Here is a 9,229-nt window from a genome sequence, read left to right as displayed (position 1 = left end):
AATAAGAATCGGGAGAAGTCGGTTGCAAGCCTTTTGCTTGGTTTGGTTGGAAAGTTTCGGGCCACGTGCAGAGCAGAGAATAAAAATGAAAGTCCGGAAAGGACAAACTTGCAGAATCATCATATCAGAAGCCATAGACTATTAAGACGCTCCTTGTGTTCCACAAAAATGGGCCCCAAGGTGGTGGTCCATGATCTCTTTCACTTAATGATGGAAGAAAACACGTAGACACAGACTATATCAACCTCGACTTCTCCATTTAACTCGTAGACTTTCTTTTTATCCGCCAAACTTGGCACCAATTCACTCTCTTTTTTTTTTAAGGGTCAAAATATTTTTAATATTATGTTTTGACCTTTAGATTGTTAAAAATTATTAATATATCTCAAATGTTTCAAACTTTATAAATATTGTCCTAAAGTTTGGTATTATTTTTCAAATAAATTCATAATTTTAATTCTAAACTTGTTAATGCTCATTAAAAAATACAAATTGCTACTTGATTGTTCTAATTTTTTTTGTATTTTCTTGTTAAATATATATGAATATACTTTTATTAATATTAACATGTTATTAGGTATTTTACATATAATATTTTAATTTTTAAATAATTTTTATTTATGACGTCATCCAGTTCAATCTTGATCAAATCCGATTGAATCTATTAAACCCTGACCTCTGACCTCGATCGAGTCGATATCCGGTCCGATTCTGAAAACATAGCTATTTTCTCCTTCACATTACTTGAAGTAACGTTAAATAAGCATCTTGTATCCAGTAAGAGTGACATTTATACGTTTAAGGTGCAAGGACAAGTCTATCATCATCTTTCTAACCTAATGCATAATGAGATGCACAACACCATCTCTAACATTTCTGCAAACGCAAAGAATGGGATAACATCATGAAGTGCTAGTTTAAGCTAAGCGCGTATTGTACTATTTAACAAGTGGAGCTTTATAATTTTTTTTAAAATATTTTTTTGGAGTTTTACAGTATAATTTTTACCTGTTTTTCATACCTGTAGACAATTAATACCAAATGAATAATCATAATAAGATTAGCCGTCAAATTGTCATTGGGTAATACGCTAGCTCGCTGCTCCATGAACAGCCCCATGGGGAAATGCCAAATGCTTTGAACCAAGTAAGTTTGTGAGGAATTTGAGGGCAAGCTATGCATGTGAAAGTAGAGCACGGGCTGCTTAGCTACCCAATTAATTTCAGGGAATAATTTCATTTCTTCCCGAATTAACTCTTTGATGATTTACAATTCACAAATTAACTCTTGATATACACTAACTTCATTAACTTAACTTGAGGAGACAAAATGGTTTTGAGTGGATATCTTCCCTCACTGGGTCACAATCTGCCTCAAAACTAACTAGGGTATACCTGACTATAACCGTGCACCCCATAATAATAATAGTAATAATCATCATCATCATCCGTCCTTTGCACGGCTACTCGCATTCTGGCAAACGCATGTAACGTGATTGGGAAATCCCATGTTGATTTACTCGCATAATATGATTAATTATGACTAATTGAGAGGAACTGGATATTAGTTCATCATTGCATTAAGTTTTGTTTATGTTGAATTAATAGTAAACAGTCAATTTCCGGGAGATGCTATCTACCAATTCGGATGAGTTCTAACTCATTCAAATGAAGTTGAGATAGGCTGTAGATGGCTGTGACAAAGGTTAATTGAAATTTGTCAAATTTAATGTGTTTTTCAGTTGATCTCCATGTTTTTTTTAATTCATTTTTTTACATATATATTTTTCTCAATACGCTCATTTTGATAGGACATTGTTTGTTGACTTTATTAAGTTTATCACGGAAATTATAGCTACGTGATTTATTTTAGCCTCGTGACCTGCGCTATCAAGTCCAATTTCTATTTGGCTTGCAATTGAAATCATTGAAGATTAAGGGAAAAAAAAAAAAGCTGCTGAACTACTCAAAGCTCAAGCCAACAAATATTCAACTTCATAAACTTTCTATTCCTCAAATGTGCAGTTTAACTTCATAAGCAGAAATTGACATGGCCAGCCAATCAGCCTTGCTAAATTGATCATTGCTATACCAATCAACAATGCAGGGTCTCTTTTTATTAGTTGTCTCATGCCGATTTAATCCATTCAGACTTGTTCATTAAATCAAATTAGCTTCCTGAAAATGAAATCAAAAGGTATCTGCGTTATAAATGTATTTTGTCTGTTGTTATTATATATATTTTGAGTGTAATAAAATTGCTTGTTTAGCTCCTTTATATAAAGGATTTAATTCATTGATTTGGTATTAAACCCCACCACAATCCAACATTGGAATGCACAGCTAAGCACATTATGCATCACATCCACTTTAAATTCAGCGATTACAGCTGAATGTAAGTTGAAGAAAGAACGGATAATTAAACACGAGGGACAAAAAACTGAAAAAGATTTTCAGTTCTTAACTTGCCTAAGTTGTACAACACTTTCTAAACAAAATGTAACTCAATGTAACTTACATATTCAATTTTGAAACAATGACATTGTATCTAATTAATATTCGTGTAGATCCATATATGTTTGTAATTTCAAAGTTATGTGACTTGCTTTTGGCTGCACAATATCAAAATTTGCCTTGTTGAGAAAATCTTTCCCATACATCATTTGGGACCGTGGCACCTGACAACCGTCGCAGCCCATTCTCCATAAATACACCTTTCTGGATCTTGCAAATATATTGGTCAACAAAAAGAGTGCGCAGAAGAACTAAATTGAATTGTTATAGCCACTCATGGCCCCAGTTACTAATCATCATGCCAATCCATTTGTGTGGGTCTTATATGCTCTTTAACCATAAGATTGGACGCCTGCCTGTTATACCCAAAGGGAAAACAAAATCGACAGCGAAAAAGATGGATTTGGGTAGAAATGGTCATGCTAATGAGCTACTTCAAGCTCAAGCTCACATATGGAATCACATATTCAACTTCATAAACTCCATGTCCCTCAAATGTGCAATTCAACTTGGCATACCAGACATTATTCACAAGCAGGGTAAGCCAATGACCCTGGATGAACTCCAATGCTCTTCCAATTGGCAATGCAAAAGCCCCACTTTGTCTGTCGCCTGATGAGGATTCTAATCCGGTCAGGCTTCTTCATCGAGGCAAAAATTAGTCAGCACGATGAAGAGGAAGGTTATATGCTCACTACTTTATCTAAACCTTTATTAAAAGATGAGCCTTGTAGCGTGACACCATGCTTGATCCTACCTTGATGGATCCATGGTACCACCTTAGCCAGTGGTTGCAAAACAACAGTGATGTGAATCCCTTCAAGACTTGTCACATCAGAAGCTTAATAATTTTTTTAATGAAGGAATGGCTAGCGATTCTAGGCTAGTTGGCAGTATTCTGATCAGGGATTGGAAGGATGTTTTTTCAGGGTTGAATTCTTTGGTGGATGTTGGAGGTGGAGCTGGAACTTTGGCTAAGGAAATTGCTGATGCTTTTCTTGACTTGCACTGTATTGTTCCCGATCTTCCTCATGTGGTTGATGGCTTGGTAACAAGAGTTTAGCCTTTGTTGGAGGAGATATTCCTCCTGCAGATGATGTTATAATGAAGGTAAGATCACCTTTCCAAGAAGATGCAAGAGATCCATATTCGCCTTTTTGTTGTTAAAAGGCCTGTCTTAGTATTGATTCTAAACACATCTATGTATGCTGCTGATTCATTACAACCATGTCTTTATTACAGTAAAGCATTGGATCAGTCATGGAAGTTTATTCATGAATGTTAATAGAGCATTAGCAAAACTTTTTTTTTTTTTTTTTTTTTTTTTTGGGGGGGGGGGGGTGGGGAGGGAGGCTTTTGTCCCTGCAATCAAAAGAGACAGGCTACATGGCCCATAACATAGCCCAAAACTGGAACAGAAATATAGCCCATTGTTCCGTTCCAATTTCTGAATTTTCCTCATCAAAACCTTATTCTTTTTTCTTTATTGATTGTTTTCTACAACTTATGGAAATAACTATGCCGTAATTTCTTTTCACCTTCAAACGAAGAGACAAGAATTTCAAGAGTAAGGTATTACAAAGTCTATATGTATGTTCAATTGTCAAAATGAAAATGTTTTTACACAACCCAATAATGAAATTACAGCACATCTGACATATTTGTTCCTTTTTTCTTTCACTTTTTTTTTTCAATTGAGCATTTTGATATGGATTTCTCTATTATCTCATAGCATTAATGCATTTGTTGTTGTTGAGCTGAATTTTATTTAAGTACGTGCTCAAAAATTCCAAACATAAAATTTGGTTAGAAAACCACTAAGGTGCAAAGAAACTAATAATAGTTAAGACCACAACATCTGGTAGATAAAATTGATAATATGAAATAGTAAGGTCGTTCCATGTTAACTACATAACATAGTTTAGTTATATCTAAAAAGTTTTGACAAACATATGAAAAAATCCATGTCGCTTTCATATCTTATTAATACCACTTAAGCAATAGCAAAATTAATTGAAAATTTTAAAAAAAAAAGTAAGGGATTAGATGGTAATCAGTAGATTAGGTAGGTGAGATGGGAGATTGTAGCCAATTTGAATGCAACTACCAGTTCACAGAACCTAGAATAAGATATTTTGGCTGATTAAATCCTTGGATTAGGGTCTATACCTCAAATGGTTAGCAACTTACCAATTTGTATTAGACTTCCAGATCTCATTCAGTTTGTGTTCAACTAACTTGTTTTTATGTACTATTTTTAAATGAAATACAGGTCAAATTGGACACACACTCATTTTTGGTGAGTTCTGATCAAATTAATAGAGTCAAGTGATGTTTATAATTTGAAGTGATTTTCATCATATCATTTTCAAAATATAGTTTCTTTGAGCTACTGATGGGCTTTTGAAATAAGTACAAGTTTAATTCCGAAATATACCTTTTTTGACTGCAAGTATACAGGTCAAATTAGTGGTTTATGGCAAATATCGGGTCAATCCCATGAGAAAGATTGGACAAATACCGGCACTACTAAAACTTCTCTATTATTTAGACGATCAATGAATTAAAAGAGATAAAACTATGTTAAAACTTATGCAAGATAAAAACAAATGAAAGCTCCTTAGATTATGGTATTCCTAACCATTCATGCAAATGCTATTTTTGGATCATTGATTACTACTATCTTGGCTAGTTATGGCGTAATTTTTTTATGCATGTGAAATCTATTCTCGTAATGAATCAACTATACTTATAACTAATCCATGCCTACTCTCGTGGTTATTAAATTAGCTACAAGTTCATTTCTTCTATGAAATTACATGAAATGAATCACTAAAGCCACATAGACGCACTTCTACTCTCGTGAGTGTACTCCCTAGGTTTAGCACTTTTTGAACTAGTGTTAAATCTCAATTTTCATTGAAGAAACAACACATTTAGCAATCATAATTAATGGTACCAAGTTAATCATGATTTAAAGAGCTAAAGTGCTAAATAACTTGCTCAAAATAATCACATCAAATAACCAAATAATAAACACTAACAATCAAAGAAAGTTTAACCAAACCCAAGGCATTAACTTTAGATACTAGTGAACATAAACTTTAATGTATACCAGATGCCCTGGTTATTTCGACTATTGGAATTAATGATGCATACATGCAAAATTACAAACCTTATTGGACAGTGATTCCATGAAATGTTTAGGTGAAACTAGAAATCAGGTAATTGATAGTTGGAATTGTAGACTTTTTATACATAATATGTTTTCTTTTTATCTTTTTTTTTTAGAAAAATATAGTAATTGGGAAATCAATATCCGATTGCTGACATCTTCACAATTTTCAAAGTCCGATCACCTTTGCATGAGCTCATTGTCCATATTTACATTTTTTACTTTAATTTCCATTTATTTTTAATTTTTTTAATTTTTTTTATTGATTTGTTGTTTTTTCTTTTTTTTTTTTCATATTCTGTTTTGGGTTTTTCTCCCTTTTTTTTATTTTGGTATATTGTGTTATGTTACTTGATGATGATGATGATTCAGTAAAGTTCAAAATTTTCTATTTGAATTGGATATATATTTTTTAATTTTCTAATGACGATTATACATATTGTCAATGTTTGGTGTTATTCATTTGGATACCTCAAATTTTAATAGATAAATTCAAAGAATTAATTTTTTTTGTTATAACAATTTTAGGTCCCATTTTAAGATAGAAAAGAATTATTTCTTTTTTTTGTGACAATTTTATGTCCCATTTAACCATATAAGAGAGGAAATTTTTAATGAAAATAAAATTGGGATGTTAAATTTAGACAAAAACATAATAAGAGTGAAGTCTGATGATTCTCTTAGTGAAGGATGTCTGTACAAGATAGGTATTTTGGAGATATTAGTCTATGTCTGCTTATCTGTGTGAGATCAATGGAGGCTGTTTTGTTAATATTATTCTTGTTTTGTGCGGCAGCAATATACACGGTAAAAAAAATTATAGGTTCATTTTCCACCTTAGATTGTTAGTTATAATGCTCATGCAATTAGCTACTAGATTAGTACTATCAATGATCTATCTGCCTACAAATGGCCATATGATATGGATTTCTCTATTATCTCACTGCATTTATGCATTCATTGTTATTAAACTGAATTTTATATTAGTACTTGCTCAAAAATTATAAAGATAAAATTCAGTTAGAATACCACTAAGGAGCAAAGAAGCTAATAATAGTTAAATCCTCAACATCTAGCATATAAAATTGATAACAAGAAATTTGTAACTTCATTCCAAGTTAATTGACAGGTTGTCGAAGCCTGTGCAATAACAAAAACCTGTTCAATTAAAGTAAATTTCTGTAGATAGCGGTGAGCAGGGTCGAATCCACAGGGATTGGGAGTAATTGTTTCTTTTCAAATTCACAGTGACAAGGGAGGTATTTTTATATCAGGGGTGACAATCTAAGCAATTCAACTAAAAGTAAAATAATAAAAATAAAATAGCCAACTAAAAATTAAATAACAATTTACTAAAATCTAATGAGTAATAATTAAGGATCTAACCAAGAAATAACTTCAGCAATGGTGCACCCAATTGATCATCGAAACAAAGGCAATTTCAATTATTTATCAATAAATAGGTTATAACTACCAAACAAGCGATGACAGTCAACCCCTCCTTATTGTGTCGGTGATTAAGGTACGCCCGTTAATCACTGCTCTAATTGAAAAATAATCCTAAGTACGCCCGTAAGATTTAATTTTCCAATTGCCTTACATATTAGAGAAGCGCTATTCTAACCAAATAACGCACTACCAGGATTATTTTAGATTAGCCCGCGTATTCCCCTGACACAAATCTAATCATGCCAGTTGTCACTATTTTGAGGTAATTAAACAATTACGAATTTAACACCTCAATTGATAATAGATTATTAAATTAACTAATTATCCGGATCCAAGACAATCAATTAATTAAACAACCATAAGCACTGCAACCAGGGAATATGCAAATACCAATAAATAAAAGAAACAGATTAAAATTAAATCGATCTCACAATTTTAGGCGACCCAAAGCATCCGTTGTTTCTTAGCTAGAAAAGGAGAGTTAATTCATCTCTATGGAGAAAATCCCATGCGACAATTTAGCAGTAATTGTCGAGGACATTCTTCTTTATATGATGAAGAAATCCGAATAATTAAGAATAAGAGGAAAAGTACAAAGTGGAAGGGGATGCTAATGTCTTCTCCGTAGCCTCTAGCCAGAGGCTTACGGGAATAATCCCAAGTGAAGTCACGGCTGCCCCCAACTCAATCTGTTGCTTTATTTGTTTCTATCTTGCGGCCGGCCCTACTCCCAAAAGCACTAGAGTCCTAATCAAACTTTGGCTTTCTTTTTTCCCGCTGAGCTGCCATCCCAAAAGTAAGGAAACTTACTTACTATGCCAAACTGCTCTCGTTAATTCAAATCAAATGACCAGCTAATAGAGTATTTACGGCTCCCATATTGCACTTTCAATTGGTGGTTGATATCACACGTCTTTCTCGTACCTTCTGGACTTGTGAAGATTTGAGTTGACACAACCCCGCCAGACAGCACTTGGAATGCGAGATTTTCACTCATTTTATTATATTTTGCTCCAAGTCCCTATGATAAGTACAAATGCCAAAAATGAGTAGAATCGGACAATTAATCCATATTGGATCAGGTAATAGGGGAAATTAATAATAAAATAAATGATAAAATTACACCCTATTTGATAATGGAACAGCAATTGAACAAACACCAATATTTGATAATGGCTATTGCTCTACCTACCATATTGCCAAGATATCAAGAAAAATATATATCAAGCATCAGTGATCAAGATCCAAGAAACATCACTTCGGTTAGCTTCTAAACCGCAAACTCCTCTAATTTCAGGTTAACTAATCTAAGAAGAAGGAATGACGCACAACATTTGTCAGCAAATGGTCCAACTATTAACCAACATCTCAACATTAAATCCATAATTCGTCAAGCTGACTCATATCACACACTAACACAACCTTTATTTTTTCACATTTTTCTACTTTTCTTTTTTTTTATTATTTTTTTGCTTTTCCCAATAATAACAAAAGACTTAGTCGCTAGCCATTGAAGCCTTTTGACGCGAACTCCAATATTTTTAGATGAAAGAACCCGGTTACTCAGCTCCTATCGCCACGTGACCACGCACTCATAGCAAATACTACTTTTTAACGCGAGTATCGACACTTTTGGTGAAGATCCCCAGTTACTCGATAGTAAATACTAGCGGAGTACAGTCAACTCTTATTCACAGCCAAATAACACCAAAAATTCAAAATAACACAAAAATCAAGAGAAAATTTGCAGCCGCTAGCCTCATTTTCAAATATGGAGAACTAAGGTTAATAACCGGACCAATTCACATGAAAATGCCAACAGTCATTCCCTATGCCTAGGAAAGTTAACCAAAAATTATAAAAATCACACAGTCGTCGATATTCACCACAGAGATGTTCTTGAATTCAATCACATTAACTTGATACCCTTTTATTGCTAAAACTTGGCAATAGCAGAATTAGAGACAACAATCCAACATCAAACTTTGGTATTCATTAAAAAAAAAAAAAAAGAAAGTAAACGAAGACTAGACAAATAACAAACTAAAAATAAAAGAAGAACATCTGGAAATTAAAAACTAGAAAAAACTAG

At 33.1% G+C, this 9,229-nt stretch overlaps 1 pseudogene; it reads left to right on the top strand.

Moving 5' to 3' along the window:
• The first annotated feature begins 2,619 nt into the window (after positions 1–2,619).
• LOC140038145 (trans-resveratrol di-O-methyltransferase-like) lies at positions 2,620–3,853 on the top strand (annotated as a pseudogene).
• The last annotated feature ends 5,376 nt before the right edge of the window (positions 3,854–9,229 follow it).

The sequence above is a fragment of the Coffea arabica genome, chromosome 3c (genome assembly GCF_036785885.1).
Source record: "Coffea arabica cultivar ET-39 chromosome 3c, Coffea Arabica ET-39 HiFi, whole genome shotgun sequence".
NCBI lineage: Eukaryota > Viridiplantae > Streptophyta > Magnoliopsida > Gentianales > Rubiaceae > Coffea > Coffea arabica.
Note: the sequence above shows the minus strand (reverse complement) of the source record. Positions and strands in the feature narration are given on the sequence as shown.